The sequence below is a fragment of the Anthonomus grandis genome, chromosome 10, assembly GCF_022605725.1.
Source record: "Anthonomus grandis grandis chromosome 10, icAntGran1.3, whole genome shotgun sequence".
Taxonomy (NCBI): Eukaryota; Metazoa; Arthropoda; class Insecta; order Coleoptera; family Curculionidae; genus Anthonomus; species Anthonomus grandis.
The window spans coordinates 1,113,402-1,134,912 of record NC_065555.1 but is presented as its reverse complement, the minus strand read 5'-3'; the positions used below and the strand labels follow the sequence as shown (position 1 = coordinate 1,134,912).

General features: G+C 33.1%; 1 protein-coding gene and 2 long non-coding RNA genes across 8 annotated transcripts in view; 1 reads left to right on the top strand and 2 right to left on the bottom strand.

The window, feature by feature from the left end:
- LOC126741626 (brother of CDO-like) overlaps positions 1–21,511 on the bottom strand; it is an 87,763-nt gene that overhangs the window by 43,888 nt on the left and 22,364 nt on the right. The window lies entirely within an intron of this gene.
- LOC126741636 (uncharacterized) lies at positions 1,473–3,326 on the top strand. The gene is made up of 2 exons (XR_007662241.1): positions 1,473–1,732; positions 2,991–3,326. It is a non-coding gene; the product is annotated as an uncharacterized LOC126741636 (long non-coding RNA).
- LOC126741635 (uncharacterized) lies at positions 6,569–10,703 on the bottom strand. Of its 2 annotated transcripts, XR_007662240.1 has the most exons (3): positions 10,515–10,703; positions 8,307–8,665; positions 6,569–8,251 (listed from the first exon to the last, which is right to left on the bottom strand). It is a non-coding gene; the product is annotated as an uncharacterized LOC126741635 (long non-coding RNA). The 2 variants fall into 2 exon arrangements; XR_007662239.1 differs by having other exon boundaries at positions 6,569–8,665; positions 10,515–10,647.

The window sequence follows — 21,511 nt, the reverse complement described above, 5'->3', positions numbered from 1 at the left end:
ATCAAACAATGTTAAGATAAAGCTATTTAAAATATTAATTTTAACATCAATGTTGTTCTCTGTTATTATAGAGTGCCATTCCAAAGACTGAAAGTCTTTAAGAAAGTCTTGATAATTGAAGGTATTAAAACAACGGTAATTTAACATTTTTGGGGTGACTTTAATTTTAGGAGCACAAATTTCACAGTATGTAAGTCTATGATCGGAAATTAGATCTGCATTAACTGTTCCACAATCTTTGAGACTCAATGACTTAGAAATAAAAATAGGATCAACCAAGGTACTTGAAGTGGATGCTATACGAGTAGGTTCATTAATAATTTGTATTAAATTGTATGTTTCCAAGCACGTAAGAATTGGATTAGGAATGTTAAAAAAATTTACATTAAAGTCACCAACACAAATAACATTATCAAAATTTGTACATATGTAAGACATAATATTATCAATGTCTGATACAAATGATGTTATATTAGACTTAGGTGGTCTGTAGCAGACTCCAATACAGTACTTTTGATTGCGATTTTTTAACTTTATAAATAAATGCTCAAGAGAATTACTTACTTGAATATCAAAGTCTATTTTATTATAGGGAATAGTATTTTTAATATATGCTAAGATTCCACCTCCTCTACCATGCTCTCTATCTTTACGAATGGCTTTAAAACCAGCTATATTAAATATTTCAAGATTTGTATTAGGCGTTAACCAACTCTCAGTTACCATGACTATGTCGAAGTTGTTTTGTTGGACTAAAAGGGAAAAATCATGAAATCCAGTAATATGGACCGGACATTTAAATGTGCAATCTTCATTGTCAGTTCAATGATATCTTAAAAATAAAAAAATAAAAAACATATCGCCGCTGCTAGAAATACACAATAATATAATAATGTCTCGACTCACATATAAAAATCAATCAACAAAAAAAAAAAATATATATATATATATATGTATCTATATGTATACCTTTGTAATCAGCTGCCCCTCACACAAACAAAATTAGAAAGAATTAATAGTATTAAAAAGGCTCAACAATATTTGTCTATACCAAAATCTACTAATAATATTACCTAACAGCAGAATTATAAACAATCCTGTATGACCCCAATCAGTTCTCTCCTCTTTCTCCCCACAATCGATAAGTTTATTTCATGCTGCCCAATGCTTCAAAAAAAATACATACAGTATATATTCCTTCAATTCAAAACAAAAATAAAGATTTTCATTTTAGTGTTTTACACCAGTAATTAAATCTAGAAGTACTAGAGATAGACTTTCCTCAAATCTATAAATCGTTAAATGAATATTTATAAGATAATATTAACAATATTATACCCAAAAGAAAAAACTACGTGAAGATGCAAAAGAAAAAAGAAAGGGAAAAAAAATTTTTTTTTCAATTTCTTTTTTTTTATCAATTTCACAAACTGGCGTATCTATTTTTTTGCTAAATAACTTAAAGTATAAAATCTAATATGCGTTTTGGTTATCATGAATAAATAGTACTTATACATATATAACTACTGTCCAAAACGAAACACCGTGGCTGTAATGAATTTGCGTTAGCATTGAAGCAAAGGTCGTGAAAAACTTTAAAAGCATCTCCTGAAAAGTGACAAAAAATTAGTTACACCACTTCGTGATATTGACGACGATATTGGCGTAAATTCATTAAATTTAGATGAATTTTAATAAATAAGGTTGACATACTATTGAGTAAATTTTAAAGGTAGGTATTAATTTACCCTCTATACTAGTTTGTCAATATTATTGATTGCTTACAATGATAGTTTATCGTCGTTATTGATTGCCTCATCTTATTGTCAATTTTTACAACGTCCATAATTTCAAAATGCCTGGAATGTAAATTCTGAAGTCAAATTATTCACGGAATAGCTGTACAGGGTGTTTCAGAACTATGGGATCAGACTTCTAGGGGTTGTTCAGTGCAACAGAAGAATCCATTTGAGTATAGGAACCCATGTCCGGAAATGCGTCACTACGCCACTACGGACCTAAGACGCGTTAAAATTTATAAACAACATTAATTACCTAAATAGGATCTGCTGCATTTATTTTTACCTTTTGTATACGATACCATCACAACAATTGTTCAAAATGTCTTCCTCCAACCTCAATACACCGATTTAAACGCCGCACATGATTTCGGCGGAATACACTAAAAATTTAATCCGTTTTTGAATGGTTTCAAATGCTGCTTTTATTCGTCCAATTGAGTCTAGCTCTGATTCTACTGGAGTTTCGTAGACTAAAGACTTTACATGTCCCCACAAGAGAAAATCGAGCGACGTTAAATCGGGTGACCTAGGAGGCCAAAAAACTGCTCCACCTCTGGCAATCCAACGGTGCCCAAACCGCTGAGCCAAATACTCGCGTACTTGTACTGCAAAGTGAGCCAGGCGCTCCATCATGCTGAAACCACATTAATTTGCTGTCTAACGTTTAGTGGAACATTTTCAAGGAGTTCTGAGAGAACTTCCTCCAAGAAACGCAGATAAATAGGTCCTGTTAACCGTTCCGGTAGCAGGTATGGCCCAATTAAATATTCAATCACTGCCAATACGTTGACAGACTTGATTGGTAAAGTTTTCCATTAGCTATAAAATTTTTAAATATGACATTGAGAATTGACATTGATAAGCGTCGATTTTAAACAATTGTTGTTATGGTATCATGTACAAAAGGTAAAAATAAATGCAGCAGATCCTATTTAGGTAATAAATGTTTTTTTTATAAATTTTAACGCGTCTTAGGGCCGTAGTGGCGTAGTGATGCATTTCCGGACTGGGGTTCCTATATTCGAATGGACTCTACTGTTGCACTGAACAAACCCTAGAAGTTTGATCCCATAGTTCTGAAACACCCTGTATAAATTTTCAATTTTAGATTCTGACTAGTTTTCGCGTTATGAGAGCAATTAGTAAAATTATTACTGTTTTTTTTTTTCAAAATCCTTGTTTTTGTAGGAAAAGCAGCCCATATATACACTACCGGCCAAAAGTGGAGAAACACTTTACTTTTTTTACTTTAATGGTAATAAATCTTTAAAATTTAACAACCTTGTAAAACTATATTTGCTGAACTATATTAATCTTCGCTAACGCTATTTAAAAATGTTACAACATTCTTTATCTTATCTTGTCTCTTTTTTTGTTTTTTTCCTTGTAACTTAATAATGAAACCATGAATTTATTTGCATTTTTTTATATTGATTGATTTAAATTTTTAAGTTTTTTTTTTAAATATGTAATATATTATGTATTACCTTTTGTAGCTCAAGCTAAATAAATACATTATTATTATTATTATATACATTTCTCCCTCTGTATTAGCCATTTCCTTAATATAATCTTTTTTCCTTCCCCTCCTCTTATTTCCAAAACCATAGTATGACATTAGTGAGTGAGATGAAAGTGGAAACCCTAAAAACAATAATGACTTAACTCCCCGTGAAACTGGAGCCCTCAAAGGTGAAACCAGGAAATCCCAATTATGCCTATAAAACAACCTAATCCCACTGTTTCAAGTCGAACTCAATAAGAAGCCACCCAAAAAGCTTTTTTTTATTATAAGGGACCACCGCCGTATTAACTGCTGCACTTGACATAAGAAGGGTGGTTTAAGCATGTGGTACAAACCCTTACCCCCTTGATGAAAGTATATACTATTTCACTCTTTTTTCTTTGTTGGTTTCCTATCAAGGGTTTTATGAATCATCGGGGGTTATAAATGGAAAGGTGGGAAATGATCCTCATTGTTCGTTTCAAAAATCGGACTTAAAAAGGGTTTTGAAAATTGTACTCAAAATCCTGAGTTAGTGTGATTGAATACCTATTTCAGTTTTTTATTTAAAAAAAAGTTTTTTTGAAAATTGTCAATAATTTACAAAAAGTGCCTAGAATAAAGAAAATAGCTTCTTTCTAAAATTCTACAACTCGAATAAACTTTTGATGGTTACTAGAATTCGCCATTTTTCGTTTTTCTTTAGCCCGTATTAAACCAAACTCTTGATAATTAATCATCGAGGGGCAAACCAGTGCATGTCCAACATTTTTTTAAGTGATTTCTTATAAAGTAACTATACTCTATTTCAGAAGTGTGTAGAGCAATAAAACCTCATTAGGTATGCAAAAGTGGTACCTGGTGATCCACCAATATTTTATGCCACTACCTTAGTTGGGTATTAGTTTCAATGTAAAATTCTTTCTTTTCGTTGATTGCAGGTAGTGCCACCCGGTTTTGGGTCAATTTATGAGTTTTGCCCATTGTTACCCACTGATAAACATTGAAAACGGTTCGCCAAAGGCGTGCAACTGGGACTTGTTTTTTACCTTATAATTAATGTACTTAAATGCTATTTTATTTTAGAAAGTTACTTTTGTTTAAATGGAATAATATATTTTTTTCACAAATTTATTGAACATAATATGTAGAGTAAAACAGTTGAAAATGTCACTTTTGAATCTGGCACTTTTTGAACAGTGTATAACAATTTTAAATTATAATAGATTGTAGTCTTCTTCGTCATCTGACGAACTGTCATCACCTCTTGACATTATAATTAAAGGATCGACTGTCTGATCGATGAGGTTGTCAAGATCCCACATTTTGTCCTCTTGCTTAATTACATGCTGGACTGCTTTTCGCCAATTCTCTGGTGTCGCTTCCGTAATGGCTTGATCAAACAGTAGCTTAACATCTTTCATTTTAAAAGTCGTGTTTTGTCTTGCTACAAATCCTTTTACCTGCGCCCATATCAGTTCTATAGGATTTAGTTCGCAATGATATGGCGGTAAGCGCAGTACAGTTATATTATATTTTTCGGCTATATCTTCCACGGCGTATTTCATGAAACGAGTTTTGTGTAAGTTTGCTATTGCCAGCAGTTCTTTTTTTATCAAATTTGCTTCAAACGCAATACCTTTTGCAGTCAGCCAATCGATAATTTCTTGCTTTCTCCAACTTGAAGTTGGCGTCTTCTCTATTCGCCGTGAATGATAGCTTGCGTTATCCATAACCACCACCGAATTAGCCGGAAGAAATTTTATCATTTCACCAAAATAGTCCTCGAAAACGTCTGAGTTCATGTCTTCATGGTAATCTCCTGTGCGAGTCGACTCAAAGGTTAGCAGACCTTCTTTTAAAAATCCCTCTTCGCTTCCAATATGTGTGATTATAAGTCTTTTTCCTTTTCCCGAAGGTACTTTAATACCCGTAGACAGGCCTTCTATGAAAGCTTGGCGAGCACTGGTTATATTTTTGTCTTGCCACATTTTTTGGACTATATAACCTTCGTTAATCCACGTCTCATCAAGATAAAAAACTTTCTTTTGCTCTCTGCGGTACTGCTTGATACTTCTCAAGTATTGTCGTCTCCAACAAACAATTTCGTCGCTCTCCAGTAAAAGTGCTTTGCGGTTATGCTTTTCCCAGGCAAAATCCATATTTTTTTAAGTTTTCCATAAAAGTTTTCTACTTATCAACGGAATACTGTCATCTCGGCCAAGCTCCATTAAAATTTTGTCTAGGGTGGGTATTTCCTTTTTAAAATAAAAAGAGTGAACTTTTCTTCGAATTATACATTTAGCATTTTCATCAAGGACTTTTGTAGGTCGTCCTGGCTTTTGCTTGGGAGATTCCACTTGACCTGCTACTTTTCTTTCCCGCAACAATTTGAAAATGGTGGACTTTCCAATTCCACTCATTCGAGAACATTTTTCAACAATTTCTTGCACAGTAAAACTAGGGTAATCGTGTTTTATGCAATCATGTACATTTAAAATAATAACTTTTTCACTCAGCGATAGTGGAGAATTTTTAGTACATCTTTTCGTTGGACTGAATACCTCCATTTTTTAAATATTGGGATAATAATATTGTGATTACACTACAGCGTAGCAGTGACTACTAACGTTTAAAATATGATTTAAAAGTATTTATAGTCTGTATATATTACCTGACCCCATTTTTGCATGTTACAAAGCGTTAAAAGATAAGAAAAGGTACCTATACAAAAGGATTAAAAGTATTTATTTAGTATTTAATCTCTTTCAAAATAAAGGCATTTAATCCGTGAAAATTAAATTCATAAATATTATAAGTACCTGCGCCTATGAACTACCACGAAATGTAGCCAAACAGAACGGAATTCCCCAGTTTATTGCTCTATACACTTCTGAAATAGAGTATAGATGTATCTTCTCCTGACAGGGATGGATTGGACGACGGGACCGAATGGGCTCTCCAGTTTCAGAAAAATCACCCGATTTTGTTGACCAGTCAATATTTACGAACGTTACCCTCGAAGTAGTTTTATCAGTTAAATATAATATTTGGTGAAAATCTGACGCCTGATACCGCTAAGACCCTTCCTTGCCAAGTACCCAAAATGCAACTTTATCTCATTGTAAGTAAAATAAATATAAGAACCGAAAAATTTCATCGATAATTTCGACTGAAGGTCGATGGAGTGAACGGAGCTAATATTGACAATATTGCATCTAGATGAGATAATGGGATTGGGATTTAAGTAAAACACAACATATGAAGTATTCGATGACTTAGATTTATTTTTAATTGCCAATCAAAACTCTTAAACAAACTTTATCTGTGGCAATAGAACGTCACTTACAAAAGAAACGAAATTGTACATTTTTCTCTTTGAAAATGAGTTGTTGTTTGTGTAGCCCACGCTAGTGACCAATCCTACGCGTTACATGCTATAAAGAGGTTAATTAATAGGGTAAAAGGAAAGTATTAAACGTTATTAGAATATCGTTAACTGACCTTAAAAGGCATTTGGTTATGGTAACGTGGTACAGTATCCATATATGACCAAGTTGTCTTTTATGGGGTTTTAATATAAACTTTCAAAGATCAATATAATTATTAGGTATAGTTCAGTTCAGAGATCTATTAGAATCTTTGATGTGCCGCGAATAGTTCGTGTGCCGGTGTTGCTTGTATTGTCACATGACATGCATGTTTAAATCGCAAAATTTTATGTGAAAACAGTCATAAAGTAATATTCTAAGCGATATTTAACCAGTCCATTAAATAAATAAATGTTTTAAGCATTTTTTTAAGAATTTATACATTTGATTCGTAAAATTTGACTACATGCGCCCACGTACTATTTTGTTAGACGTCTGACCTCAGTCACAGCCACTCAAGCGTGAAAAGTTGCACAGGTCCGGCCTTAACATTTATTATTCGGGATTCTTGGGATTAGTTTTATTAAGTTAGAAATTCAGGATAGTTGATAGGTAGATAATATTTAATTTAAATATAAGTAAGATTTAAGTACGAAAAAGAGTTTAACCAAAAATTTTAATTTAATAAGTTTAGTTTTTAGCGGTATCAGTGGGGTGTTTATAACAAGTGATGAGAGAATAGGTGGTACGAATTACTTAGGCCCATTTATTCTGTGGATTAAGGCATTAAATATTTACTTTTTGACACAAAAGGGTAAAATGTTTTGGTTTGTCTTCAAATTTTATATATTTCCTTTTTTTGGGTATTGAGATTTATTTTTACTTGGTGGTGATTATTAATGGGGATTGTGGCTGCCATATTCAATGTCCTTTATTATAGTTTTTTTTAAATTAATACATATTATGATATATTATTATAATAATATACTCATGAAAACCCCTATCTCTATATTTAGTACCAACATCTTTGGATAAAAAGTAATTTTGTAGTCAGAAAAGTGGAAGTATATTTTTTAAAATCAACTTTTACATTAAAAATCATCTAGCTGTCTATATCTTATGCGTTTAAAAGACACAAGTTTTACTTGTAAAAAACACACTTTACATCCTGAATGTAATATTTATTAATTTGTTTGCCTCGTATTTAGTTATTGTGCATAATAGGAGAGATTAGATGTAAATTAACAAAGATAAATGCTTATACTAAAAACTAAAAATCTTATACAAGACATTACATTTTAAGTATACTGAATCCTAAAACTACAGTGAGGATACTAAATACTTTTATAAATTTAACCAGTCTTTTGAATCTGGCCCAAAGAGTTAATACAATTTTCTAAATTCGTTGTTTTGCCTTTGTTCTTTAGCAGTTTCTTCCATTAAGGAAGGAAACAGTTTCTCTGTTGCTGCTATGGATTTCAACTTCATCTCGCACATTAGCATATGGATACTAAAGCATTACATTATAATTATATTCTTTATTGTGTCGCTTAAGGACAAACAGGGGCAGTAAGCTGAAAAAAACAAAACTTTAAACTTGTTTAATTAATAAAAATAGGGTTTTCTTACTATGGTAAAAAAGGGACTTTTTTCCAGAGAATGAAGGAAGAGGCAGTCTTTATTGTGTCGCTGAAGGGCATATATTGCTGCATGTTGTCAATGAGCCAAAAAATAAGATTGGAACAAAATTCGTGATAGGGACTAATTTTTGATCAGTTGACTGTCGTTTTCTATAAACCCATTCAATTTTTTTACCCATAAACACTCTATTATTTAAATGTTATTTATGAAAAAACGTTTGAATATTAAAATGTATCAATATCTTTTTGACACATAAGTTTATCTCTATCTAGCTCATAAAGGAATGAGATAACTATACTTTTATCTCATATAAATGTTGACAAATTATTATGTTTATACAGGCACTCCTGAAATAAAAATTCCAATTACTTGACTTTTATAAAATGGATTTTAGTAAGTTCTTTAACAAAAACTAAAAAAGCCTTCAGAGTAGTCCATAACTCATTCATTTCAAAATTAAATCAATAGAACCCTAAGATATTAGGGTACTAACCAGAAACAAATTATTTTGTCTTTTACAGCCACCCCTGGAATAAAAATGCAATTTTCTTGGCTCTTAATAAATGGATTCTAGTTATTTCTTCAAAAAAGAATAAAAAAACCTTTAAAGTAGTTCATAAATCAATAACGGGAAAATTTTGACTGTTAGAACTTAAGGTATAAGTAAGATGCCAATAAGAGACAAATTTTTTCCTTCTGGAATAAAATGTCCATTTTCTTCCGACTTTTAGTTATATATTTTAGTTATTTTTATAGAAAAGACTAGGAAAGTCTTCAAAGTAGTCAATAAATCAATAATAACGAAATTTTTACTACTAGAATTCAAGATATTGGCGGGCCAATAAGAGACAAATTATTTTTTTTCTTACAGGCACTCCTGGAACAAAAAATCCAATTTTTTGACTTTTAGTAAATGAATTTCAAGCGTTTCTTCAGAAAAGACTAAAAAAGCCTTCAGAGTAGTCCATAAATCAATAATTTCAAAATCTTGACTACTAGAACTCAAGATATTATTGTGTCAATAAGGGACAAATTATTTTATTTTTTACAGGCACCCCTGGAATGAAAATTCAATTGTCTTGACATTTAATGAATAAATTCCAATCATTTCTTCAGAAAAGAGATGACCATAAATCAATAATTGAAAAAATGTTGATTTTAAAAAATTTAAAATATTGGGGTGCCAATAAGGAACAAATGTTTTTTTTCGCACAGGCACTTCTGGGATGGAATTTTAATGTTCTGGGCTTTTAGCTAAAGGATTTTTAGTCCTTTTTTTAAAAAAGACTAAAAAAATCTTCAGAATAATCCATAAATCAATAATTGCAAAGTTTTGACATTTTCCTTCTTGAAAAAATTACTGTGGTTATTATTAAGTAAGAAAAAAATATGACTTTTGTTGTAAATTTCTTCGTCAAAAAAAATTCCTAGACAAACACGAAATTTGATCCTCAACTGCCACAACAGAGGGAAGTAAGCTGTAAAAAACAAAATTTTAGACTTATTTTCTTAATAAAAACAGTGTTTTTCTTACTATAGCAAAAAAGGGTTTTTCCCAGAGAATGGTGAAAGAAGTAGTCTTTATTGTGTCATTGAAGGGCAAACAGGGGCAGTTATAATACTAAAACAAATCCACAAACACAAATAAAAAAACACACTTCCTCACAGTAAAAACTGCAAAAAATTTAGACGAATACAGGCCAAATTCTAAATTCACCACTTTCATAAAAGGGGAAAAAGGAAAACCAGCAAAACCCATCAAATAATAATGACCTCACCTGACCTCCCTCCCAACTATTAAAGGTGATAGACCCATCCTTAAAAATTTCTTTAGACACGTCAAAAGTAATACAAAAACAGCCCATAAATTTATGTGGGTACGGCCCCGTAATTCTCAAAATCAGTGGGATAGAGAGAGATACACAATTACTTGCACAACCTAAAGTAGGAATCGCCAGAACGCAGATGTTTTATCTTTGTTTAATAGACTGGCTAAAAAGAGGTGACAAGGCTGTGAGTGCTGGGAGTGTTTAAAATATTTTGTAAGATGCTTGGATTTTAGTCTGCGGTCAATTTTTTGATATTATTTTCTTTCTAAAAATGGACATTTTCGAAAGAAAAATAAAAAATAGTATAAAACATGCGGTTTTACGTATATTTAAAATGATTTCATCGATAAACTATATAAAATCTTACCATTTAAACATGTATATCATGCGACAATAAATACGACATAGACGCACGGACTAGTTAGTGCGGCATGTGCGACACATCAAAGATTCTAATAGATCTCTGAATTGGACTTTACGTCAGGTATTTTAATGATCCGCTCAAATCACTCATGACAAACAACAAAAATAAATTACCTAATTAAAAAATCTAGAGTGTCGTTTTAGAACTTGGCGTTTGTGATGGTGCCGTCCAAAATTTTAAAGTAAATATAGTTCAATCCGTTGTTAATTTAAACCCTGCCAAGAATTATTATTTTTTTTTTTTAGGAAAAATAATGTTTACAGTGAACGTAGGTGCATAAAAAAATTAAACGATCATTGCAAAAGTAATATTCGTTATTGGAATGTTAAACAAACGATTGACCCACATAAAGCGACCGAATTGGACTACCTATATACAGAAAACAAAAATAAACTATTTGCCAAATGTTTTTTGGACGCAACAGATTATGGGATGTTGCATAAAAGTATCATGGATGGTTAAGTGATAGTGATAAGAAAATTGAATACCAAAGCAGCGAAAAAAATAAATCGGTGGATGTTCAAACACGAAAAACTTTGACAACATATATTATTACGCATATATAAAAACCTGTTAATTCTGGATCCAATTTGGAACTAAATCTACCATTGAACCTGAAAAAGCAATTTTACAATTAATTATTTTGCTACCTTTAACGGGCGGTTTCTGAGGAAATTAAGACATGAAGAAGAAGAAGAAGACGCTTCTCTACTTAAAGATGAAGAGAATGCCGACATTGGAAGACATATGACTTGGAACAGAATTTAATACCAGATAAGATTCAGAAAGGGCCAAGGAAATACGTTCAAATAAACTCTATAATATTTGATCTATATCTCTCACAACATCCTACCAATGTGAAGTTCTAATTTCCGTTATGTTTATATAGAACATTGACTCAGATATTATTGTTAAGTATGTGGTATATTCCTTTTTTTTTTTTGTTAATTTCCTATTATGGGTTGATGATTTTACGATACACCAGGGTTCATAAATAAAAAGGTTCTTTTGATGAAAATATATCGAAATAATAGTCCAGGATGTCCCCTAGGGAGTAACTCTATACACGGTGTCTGGAACTAAGTCATTTTTTGGACTTGAGTTGAGAGTAAGAAATCTTAATAGGGACAATTTAAAAACGTAGTAAAAATACCTTATGCATATTATTTATTACTGCAGGGAAAGTTAAACGCGATATAAAAAAAATTCTTAAATTGGAATTGTTCTCAAAATATGTCATCTCGCCGCGTCAAAGTTTTAGTTAAATAAATATTGACAACTCTGAGAATGCATATCTCTTGAAATAAAGGCTGTATTTTCTTTACTCTAAGGTACAACAGTATTGTCGAAGTGCGTGAAAGTCGCGCGGGTACCTTCTAGGTGTTTCGCACTTACAATAATAAAAATTAATCAAAATAGAAATATTTGAATTTTATTTACCCCATATAACCAATATTAAAATCTCAAACTCAAGTTTGAATTCTATATAAACGCCTTATTATACACCTGAAACGAAAGTATAAGCAAGAAACCGTCGGTACGACCCGTATACGTAGCAGCAGCTAGCTCACGCCGTTCGTCATAAAAAGCACCGTCATTTTCAAAAATAAAAGAACCACCCATCTGGGGGGCGAGAGGGGAAGACTGCATTCCGATTCCAGACGAAGGTTGAGTTGAGTGCGCCCATTTCACAATGGGGCCCAACGAGAGAAGGAGCGAGACAGAGAACCCAGCGAACCCATCGAGACAATCAGTAAAATACTAAAAAAAAAAAGGACAAGCTATACAAAGGAACAAGGCTATCTATAGATATTATTGCCCTGTAATTAAGAAACTCGAGGGGAGTTTTTGCACATTTGTCTCACGGTAATTCACCAGTAATTCTTTTTTCCTTAAAGAGGAAAATTTGATTCGTATATTTTAAAACGCCTTTTTTAAGTGACCTGGTATAATATAATTTGAATAGTTTGGGACGATCTCTTGCTGACTTATGCTTATGCATATATACGTCAATTATTTTACCGCTTAAAGCGAGCGACATCAAGGTCTGGGTCCAAGTTGACCGGTTCTTGATTTAATCAACATCCAAAAAAAAAATCGATATCAATTAATTCTTTTATGTGTCTTCTTTAGCAGGATCATAACAAGAGAGAGAGAGAAAGAGATCTTCGTACAGTGGCTACCAAACAACATTGTTCATGATCTATATAAAGCATATTTTTAATAGCCGCATTATTAGTTACGCCCAGCGTACCAAATTATTATTTATTTAACTGAAGCGAGTGATTATTAACTGGGTTTTGGGATCTCAAGGTTTATTCCCACAAGAAGTCAATTTTCAGGCCGATTTGCCCCGGTTATCCTCCATCAGAATTGTACTGTTGTGGTAAATGTTCTTAACCGAGAAAGAACTTGATGTTGTTAAGAAGCATCTTAATTCTGCACTATATTTTCTATATCATGGCTTCATTTTTTAAATAGTGTTTGGATCGCCGGGAAATAGTGTTTTTCTTTTGTAAAATGTCTGATTAAACCCAAAAAACACCATTTCATTCCCATCCTTTTCTAATTTTCAAATTGAGAAAAGGATAAATAAATGACAATAATTCGATTTCTTCACCTATTTCCTATATCATCATTTCATTTTTTAAGTAGTGTTTGGATCGCCGGGAAATAGTGTTTTTCTTTTGTAATGTGTCTGATTAAACCCGAAAAACATAATTTTATTCCCATCCTCTTCTAATTTTCAAACTGAGATAAGGATCTATAAATGAAAATTCGATTTCTTCACCTATTTCCTATATCATCATTTCATTTTTTAAGTAGTGTTTGGATCGCCGGGAAATAGTGTTTTTCTATCGTAATGTGTCTGATTAAACCCGAAAAACATCATTTCATTCCCATCCTTTTCTAATTTTCAAATTGAGAAAAGGATAAATAAATGACAATTCGATTTCTTCACCTATTTCCTGTATCATCGTTTCATTTTTTAAATAGTGTTTGTGTCGCTGCAACAATTTTATTATTTCCCGCGCCTAAAGTTAAATTTTTATATTTATACATTAGCAATACTTGGTTGGCACCTGGATGCGCAGACGACTTAGCAGTCTTGCGATTGAAGCGTCACCAGTCGTCTCTCTCTCTCTCCAAGCATATTAAAAAAGTAATTCTCAAAAAGTAGTTCTTCGCAAGTTCTTTTTCGCAAAAGTCTACATTGTTTTTAAGAAAATCTACTCTAAGTGAATGCTTTGAAACAAGCAGAATTCAGTCAAGTTCTCCAGAGGAAATCAGGGATCCCTGTGACACTCGCATCCAGAAATTCCAAAGGTAAGGTGCCATTCATCATTTTTATTGCTAAAGTATACCCTTTTCGCGTCGAATCTGAACAAAACATTTGTCTTCTAGAAACCATCTTTTCGCGACAGTTTGGATCGCCGGGAAATAGTGTTTTTCTCTCGTAATGTGTCCTCTTATACCCGAAAATTATCATTTTATTCCGATCCTCTTCTAATGATCAATCAAATCTCAAGAAATCTTACCAATCGAAAAACAAATTACGTTCTAATATTATTAAATGACTGAGACTACTGAGAGAAAAATATCGACCTCAGGTCAATTACCAAAAAAATTAGAAACACTCCATTCTATTTCCAGTCCGTGAATAATCCAGATCAATCTTGAAAAAGGAAAACTAGAGGCCCATAGAATAATTAACCCGTTATCTTGGCAAACTATTAAAAAAAATAATTAATAATATACTGAACTGGTATCTTGAATACTTATTATTCCAGAGCAGGCAGGTTTCAGAAAATATCGTTCCACCACAGAGCATATGGTAGGACTAGAAATATATATTCAATACGCCTTTACTATATCGTGTCAACTTTTACTCTGAACTTCGTGGATTGTACTGTTCTCAATTCAGATTTTTCTGACCATGAAGCTGTACTGGCCAGATTTACTATAGACACTTTAAGCAAAAATACATTTTTGGTAAATTAGGCCGTATTTTTGGTAAAAAAAATGTTTTGAAGTTCAAGAATCTATGCCAAACAGCTGACTGGGGTCTTATCTCTGATGATATCGATGATGAGTTTTCTAGATTTGTAAAGACCTTGTCAAGTATTGCGAATAAGTCCTTTACTTATAGACCCATCAAAATTAAGCAACATAAACCCTAGTCCACTAAAGGCTTACGTGTGTCTGCAAGAAACATGCGCTCTTTATCATACCTAAAAAAATTTTCAGTTATACAGGAAATTGTAACGAAAAGCAATAAAAGCCGCAAAAGATATTTATTATAATAACAGGCTGGCTAATTCTGGTAACGTTGCTAAAGAAACATGGTCTATTGTTAACGATTTAAGAAATAAGCCTTCTTCGACTAGCACTATCCCCTCTTCGTCTGAGAATCTTAACGATTACTTTGTAAACGTGGCTAAAAACCTAATGACTACTATAACACCTTCTCATGATCCACTTTCATATCTCTCTAATGAAAACTTACATAGTTTCTTTTTTACCCCTGTACTAATAATAGAGCTTCAAAGTACAATAAATGAAATAAGAAACAAATTCTTAAAAATCTTACCCTAAAAATGTTCTCAAATCTGCCTGATAACACAATTAACCATATGAGAAACCTAATTAACAAATCATTTCAAAATGGGGTCTTTTCCAACTGCCTTAAGACTGCAATAAATATTCCCTTGCATCAAGGAGGAGATAAAGAGCAAGCTTCAAATTATCGTCCAATCGCTCTCCTTCCAACATTATCGAAGATCATAGAAAGATTGATTAAAAAAAGGCTATTATCATTTCTGTTTAAATATAAAATACTAACTCCCCATCAATTTGGCTTCTTGAGTAATAAATGCTCTAATGATGCTCTGTTCTCCCTTTTTAACAGTGTTTACTCCAGCATAAACAATCATCATTCAACAGTAACCATTTTCTGTGATTTCTCCTAGGCTTTTGATTGTGTAAACCATACTATCTTGATCAACAAATTACAGCACTATAGGTTCAGAGGAACGTCTCTCGAATGGTTTAAGTCCTATCTTAGCTACAGAGGTCAGCTTGTAAAGGTTCATACGACCATGTCTTCTAGCAGACCAATATAATGTGGGGTACCCCAAGGTTCAGTTCTGGGCCCAATTCTGTTTCTGCTGTTTATTAATAATATGGCCCATCTTAACATTAGCGGCAAAATCTGTCTCTTTGCCGATGATACTAGCTTTACATGGAGCAATCCGGATGTTGCGGCACTTCGGCAAATTTCTCTGCTTAAACATCTCAAAAACTAAAGTCTTATTTTTTAATATTAATTTTTGAGTATCATGCACGCACTGGCTAATTATTAAATTTTTTACGATGTAGAATAGCAATATTTTGTATTGCTAAATTTCTATAAAATTTTTTATGACTTTTTAACCATTGTATTAATTTTAGTGACTGTTTTTGTTACTATTTTTATTTACTTTATATTTTCTTACTTTTTACATTTAGTATAAGTATAAGAAATTTGACCAGGTACATTTATGTCTTTTGTACCCAGTTTTGTATTTAGTGCTTGTATTTTGGTTTCTATATTTGTGTGTTTTGCTTTTTATGTATAGCTTTGTCTACAAAATTTTTTTAATTTTTTTGACAATAAAGCATATTTGATTGATTGATTGATTAGACCTCAGCTTTTGACTTAATTAACAGGCAGAGCATTATAAACACTTTAGAAAAAATGTAAAATAAGTGGATGATGTCATTTATAAGCAATTTCTTGACTGATAGAACATTCCAATTAAGACTAATCAATGACTATTCAAACACAGGACTCCCTCAAGATGCAATCGTAAGTCTCACCTTGATTGTTCAAGAAAATCAAGTAGGTCCAACATAAATCAATAACCTACATATATAGACTAATACAGTTTTTAGACCAGTAGGAGTAATTGCTCTATGAGTTACATCTTTAGTATATAAGGGCACTTGTAAGTAGTTTTAGTTGATCACAGGTCCCTTCTATTTCTAATATGCGTATTGAAGTAAAATGAATTGAGAAACCGAGCGCGGTGGTAAAACTCTTCATAGAAAAGCCCGCGCCCAATTCTTGTAGCTATTAAAAGTGCGACGACTTCCTGTATGGTGAAAAATTAGAACGTCGCACGAGATGTGTCATTTTTCGAAAGACTCTCTCGGCTATTTATATTGGGTCATAAGAACCTATATATATATATAAAATTATACTGGAATGTTTTATTTTAAAAACGCTTACTGGCCAAACTGATTTAGAAGCATTTCCTCTTTTAACACGTAATCTTAATGCGTTTTGGCTAATACGTATCGAGCCACTCGCGTAAACGTGGTTCTAGTGGGTCTTTTTGTTTATCTGAAAAACCGGTGGTACCTGCGACTATAAAATCCCCATAAACGCTCAAAATCGGTTCTTTGGACCGCATTTTTATTTAAATATTTTGGGTCGTTAGCATAATGTTAGTCACAAGCGTTTTTAGTTCAAGGCGAAGTCTCAAAAAACTGATTTTATGAGGTTCTGTACTAAAAAAAGAATAAAAATTACTGGAAATCATTTTACAGCTCTCACATCTAACCCAAGAGAAGGGAAAGAAAACGAAACGAAAATTGGCTTAAAATACCAAGGAAACACTTTTATACATTAATTAATTAAATGTCTGTATTCTACTTATTTGTCATTTTATTCCAGGCATTTCTTCTTGTGTCCTCGGGTTTACATATTTGAACTCTCCTTTTTATTTCAGGATTATTGAATACAATTTTCCATGTTTTCCAGGCATGTGAAGTCACATTATTTTAACCCGAAAGGAGTAAGAAACAGGTTCAAATGTCCGGAAATGACTTGCTCAGAACAACACGGATTAAATGCGTGGAATAAATTATGAATTCCATTGTATTGAAATATTAGGAAGAATGCTTAAAAAGAGTTGAAATTTATGACGAATGAATGGAATAACATTGAAAATTACTCCATAAATCTGGAAATATATTCCAACGAATAAGTTAAAATGCCTGGAATAAATAAATTATGATTTCAAGAGCATTAGAGGAATGGCTTCAAATGACTTAGTTGATATGAAAAATTACTTTAAATGCCCGGAATAAATTCAAAATGACTTTAAATGCTTGGAATAATATTGAAAATGGATCCAGAAATCTAGAAATATGTTACCAAAAACGAGTTTAGATGCCTGGAATAAAACCATTACGATTCGCAGTGCGTTGAAGTAATGGCTAAAAATATCTTAAGTCTACTCTAGTCGGTATGAAAAATCACTTATATACTTAAATGCCTGGAATAAAGTCAAAATTTCTTTAAATGCCTGGAATAATATTGCAAATGAGTCCAGAAATCTGGAAATATGTTCCCAAAAACAAATTTAAATACCTGGAATAAATCAATTATGATTCGCAGCGCGTTGAAGTAATGGCTAGAAATATCTTAAGTTGACTTAGTCGGTATGAAAAATCACTTTAAATGCCTGGAATAAATTCAAAATTACTTTGAATGCCTGGAATAAAATTGCAAATGACACCAGAAATCTCGAAATATGTTCCTAAAAACGAGTTTAAATGCCTGGAATAAATTCAAAATCACTTTAAATGCTTGGAATAATATTGAAAATGGATCCAGAAATCTGGAAATATGTTCCCAAAAACGAGTTTAAATGCCTGGAATAAATAAATAATGATTTGCAGTGCATTAAAGGTATAGTTATAAATATCCTAAAATGGCTTAGTTGATATGAAAAATTACTTTAAATACCTGGAAGAAATCTAAGATGCCTTTGAATGCCTGGAACAAAATTGAAAATTTTTGCAGAAATCTGGAAACGTTATTCAAAAAGTGAATTTAAGCGTCTGGAATAAAAGTCAGGAATTTATACATAATAACGCCCGAGATAAAGTAGACAATGACTCCAAATATATAGGATTCTTTGATGCCCACTGGTTAAAAAATATATTCCCTCTTTATCCTCTTAGTATTGGGAGCGACAAACCATCGGGTTATTGCTTGATTGAGGTTCTCTTTGTAAAAATTAGGGCGTGGCCTATACCCGCACGTAACTTACTGTATTACAATATGTAACCAACTGGCTCAAATCGGCGGGATATTTAAACATATTTTCATTTCATTCAAACATAGTAGTCATCGAATTTAAGATGGCGGACCACTGCCATGCAATAGTCACTACTCTGATTCAAAATGGCGACTTGTTCGGCCATTTTGTTTTAACTTGTTGACTCTCTTATAAGGCAGAACGCGTGTATAACCTCAAAAAAAAAGACATTTTCACTTATTTCACACACACACACAAAACGGGTCTATACCAAATTTAATTTTACGACTGTATAGTCTACCCTGCCCTCGTTTCCTGACAAAATATTAACGTGCGATTTCTTGGTACCATTTCACACACGTACCCAAACAAACAAAACAAGAAGTATCGGGTTTCCGTCGCTCTGACTAATTTGTCTGGGTGTTCAATAAGAATATACATATATGGCATCGGGTACCTATAATTAGTATCTATATATAAGTACCTATAATACGTAATATGGTACCACAAACAACCCATCGAGTAAGAGCATCAGGTATTCGCACTTTTTTTTGTTAAGTTGGTTCTAGTGCACCATTTTTTTTTTGAGTTGTTACTGTCATTGTCACGCAATTCAAATTTCCCGCCAAAGTGAGCATAGAGTTTTTCGTTTGGATAACTAGGTGGCGCCACCCAAAAAATTTTACTAGAATAAATTGTTTTTTAGTTGATTCTCCATATAATTAAATTGGCCTATCGAATTAAATATTTATAAGAAAAATCGATTTAAATTTCCCGCTAAAAGGTACAAATAGCATTTTAGTTAAAATCCTCGCTCTCCCTTAATACTTGGGCCCATGTTTACAGTTTTCTATACTATGACAGACAGTTGGCGCGCCAAATTCAAATAACACGAGTGTCAACCTTATGATTCGTAATTCCGATCCACACACTCGTATTTACATTATAATTTAGATACATATGAGGATCAAAAGGTGCATGCATAAAAAAGTAAATAGATTATGTATATTTTATGCATATATGCATCGAGTAAACAGAATTCATAACGTATACTCCTTATGTATGTATGACTTGTCGGTTTGTGACTCTTATAATGACCCAAAATGTATTTTAATTACTGGAAAAATACTTTTGTTTTAGCCACCCCTAAATGGGCAACATGACGTAGGTCATAGCAGAGGTACCAATTCAAATTTCCCGCCGAAAACAGTAAAAATTAAAGTGAAAACTTGAGAAAAGATATAATTCAAGCTTCCCGCTAAAATACGCGAATGCTATTTAGGCACACAATCAGATCATCAGTTATCAAATATTATCTCAGCTTCTATGGGCTCTATCTAGAAAATTCCAAGGGTTATGTCTTAGTTTTGTCCTTCTGAAGCCAACGAGACCTTCCTGAACGTCGTAGCTCTCATATTAGCTGAGATATGGCATTTTTGGGCTCAAAAACGAGGTCCAAAAGTGACTTTTTCCGAATTTTCAAAGTGCTCTCATTCCCTTATTTCTGCTCGAATCTCGTTATAACCCGGTGTTTTCGTGATGTGGGTGATACCAGGATGCCGCTGGTATAGTTAGTTCAATTTCGAAAAAAATCAATTTTTGCTGAAAAATTCGATACGGGGGGGTATACCCGAAAAATTGAAAATCCCAAACTTTGAAGGTCCATATCTCGGCTTCTATCGGCTCTATCTGGAAAATTCCAACGGTTATGTCTTAGTTTCGTCCTTCTGAATCCAACGAGACCTTCCGGAACGTCGTAGCTCTCATATTAGCTGAGATATGGCATTTTTGGTGCCCATTTTTGGCCTCAAAAACGAGGTCCAAAAGTGACTTTTTCCGAATTTTCAAAGTGCTCTCATTCCCTTATTTCTGCTCGAATCCCGTTATAACCCGGTGTTTTCGTGATGTGGGTGATACCAGGATGTCGCTGGTATAGTTAGTTCAATTTCGAAAAAAATCAATTTTTGCTGAAAAATTCGATACGGGGGGGTATACCCGAAAAATTGAAAATCCCAAACTTTGGAGGTCCATATCTCAGCTTCTATGGACTCTATCTGGAAAATTCCAACGGTTATGTCTTAGTTTCGCCCTTCTAAATCCAACGAGACCTTCCGGAACGTTGTAGCTCTCATATTAGCTGAGATATGGCATTTTTGATGCCCATTTTTGGCCTCAAAAACGAGGTCCAAAAGTGACTTTTTCCGAATTTTCAAAGTGCTCTCATTCCCTTATTTCTGCTCGAATCCCGTTATAACCCGGTGTTTTCGTGATGTGGGTGATACGGGGAAGCCGATGGTATAGTTAGTTCAATTTCGAAAAAAATCAATTTTTGCTGAAAAATTCGATACGGGGGGGTATACCCGAAAAATTGAAAATCCCAAACTTTGGAGGTCCATATCTCAGCTTCTATGGACTCTATCTGGAAAATTCCAACGGTTATGTCTTAGTTTCGCCCTTCTAAATCCAACGAGACCTTGCGGAACGTTGTAGCTCTCATATTAGCTGAGATATGGCATTTTTGGTGCCCATTTTTGGCCTCAAAAACGAGGTCCAAAAGTGATTTTTTCCGAATTTTCAAAGTGCTCTCATTCCCTTATTTCTGCTCGAATCCCGTTATAACCCGGTGTTTTCGTGATGTGGGTGATACGGGGAAGCCGATGGTATAGTTAGTTCAATTTCGAAAAAAATCAATTTTTGCTGAAAAATTCGATACGGGGGGGTATACCCGAAAAATTGAAAATCCCAAACTTTGGAGGTCCATATCTCGGCTTCTATGGGCTCTATCTGGAAAATTCCAACGGTTATGTCTTAGTTTCGTCCTTCTGAATCCAACGAGACCTTCCGGAACAT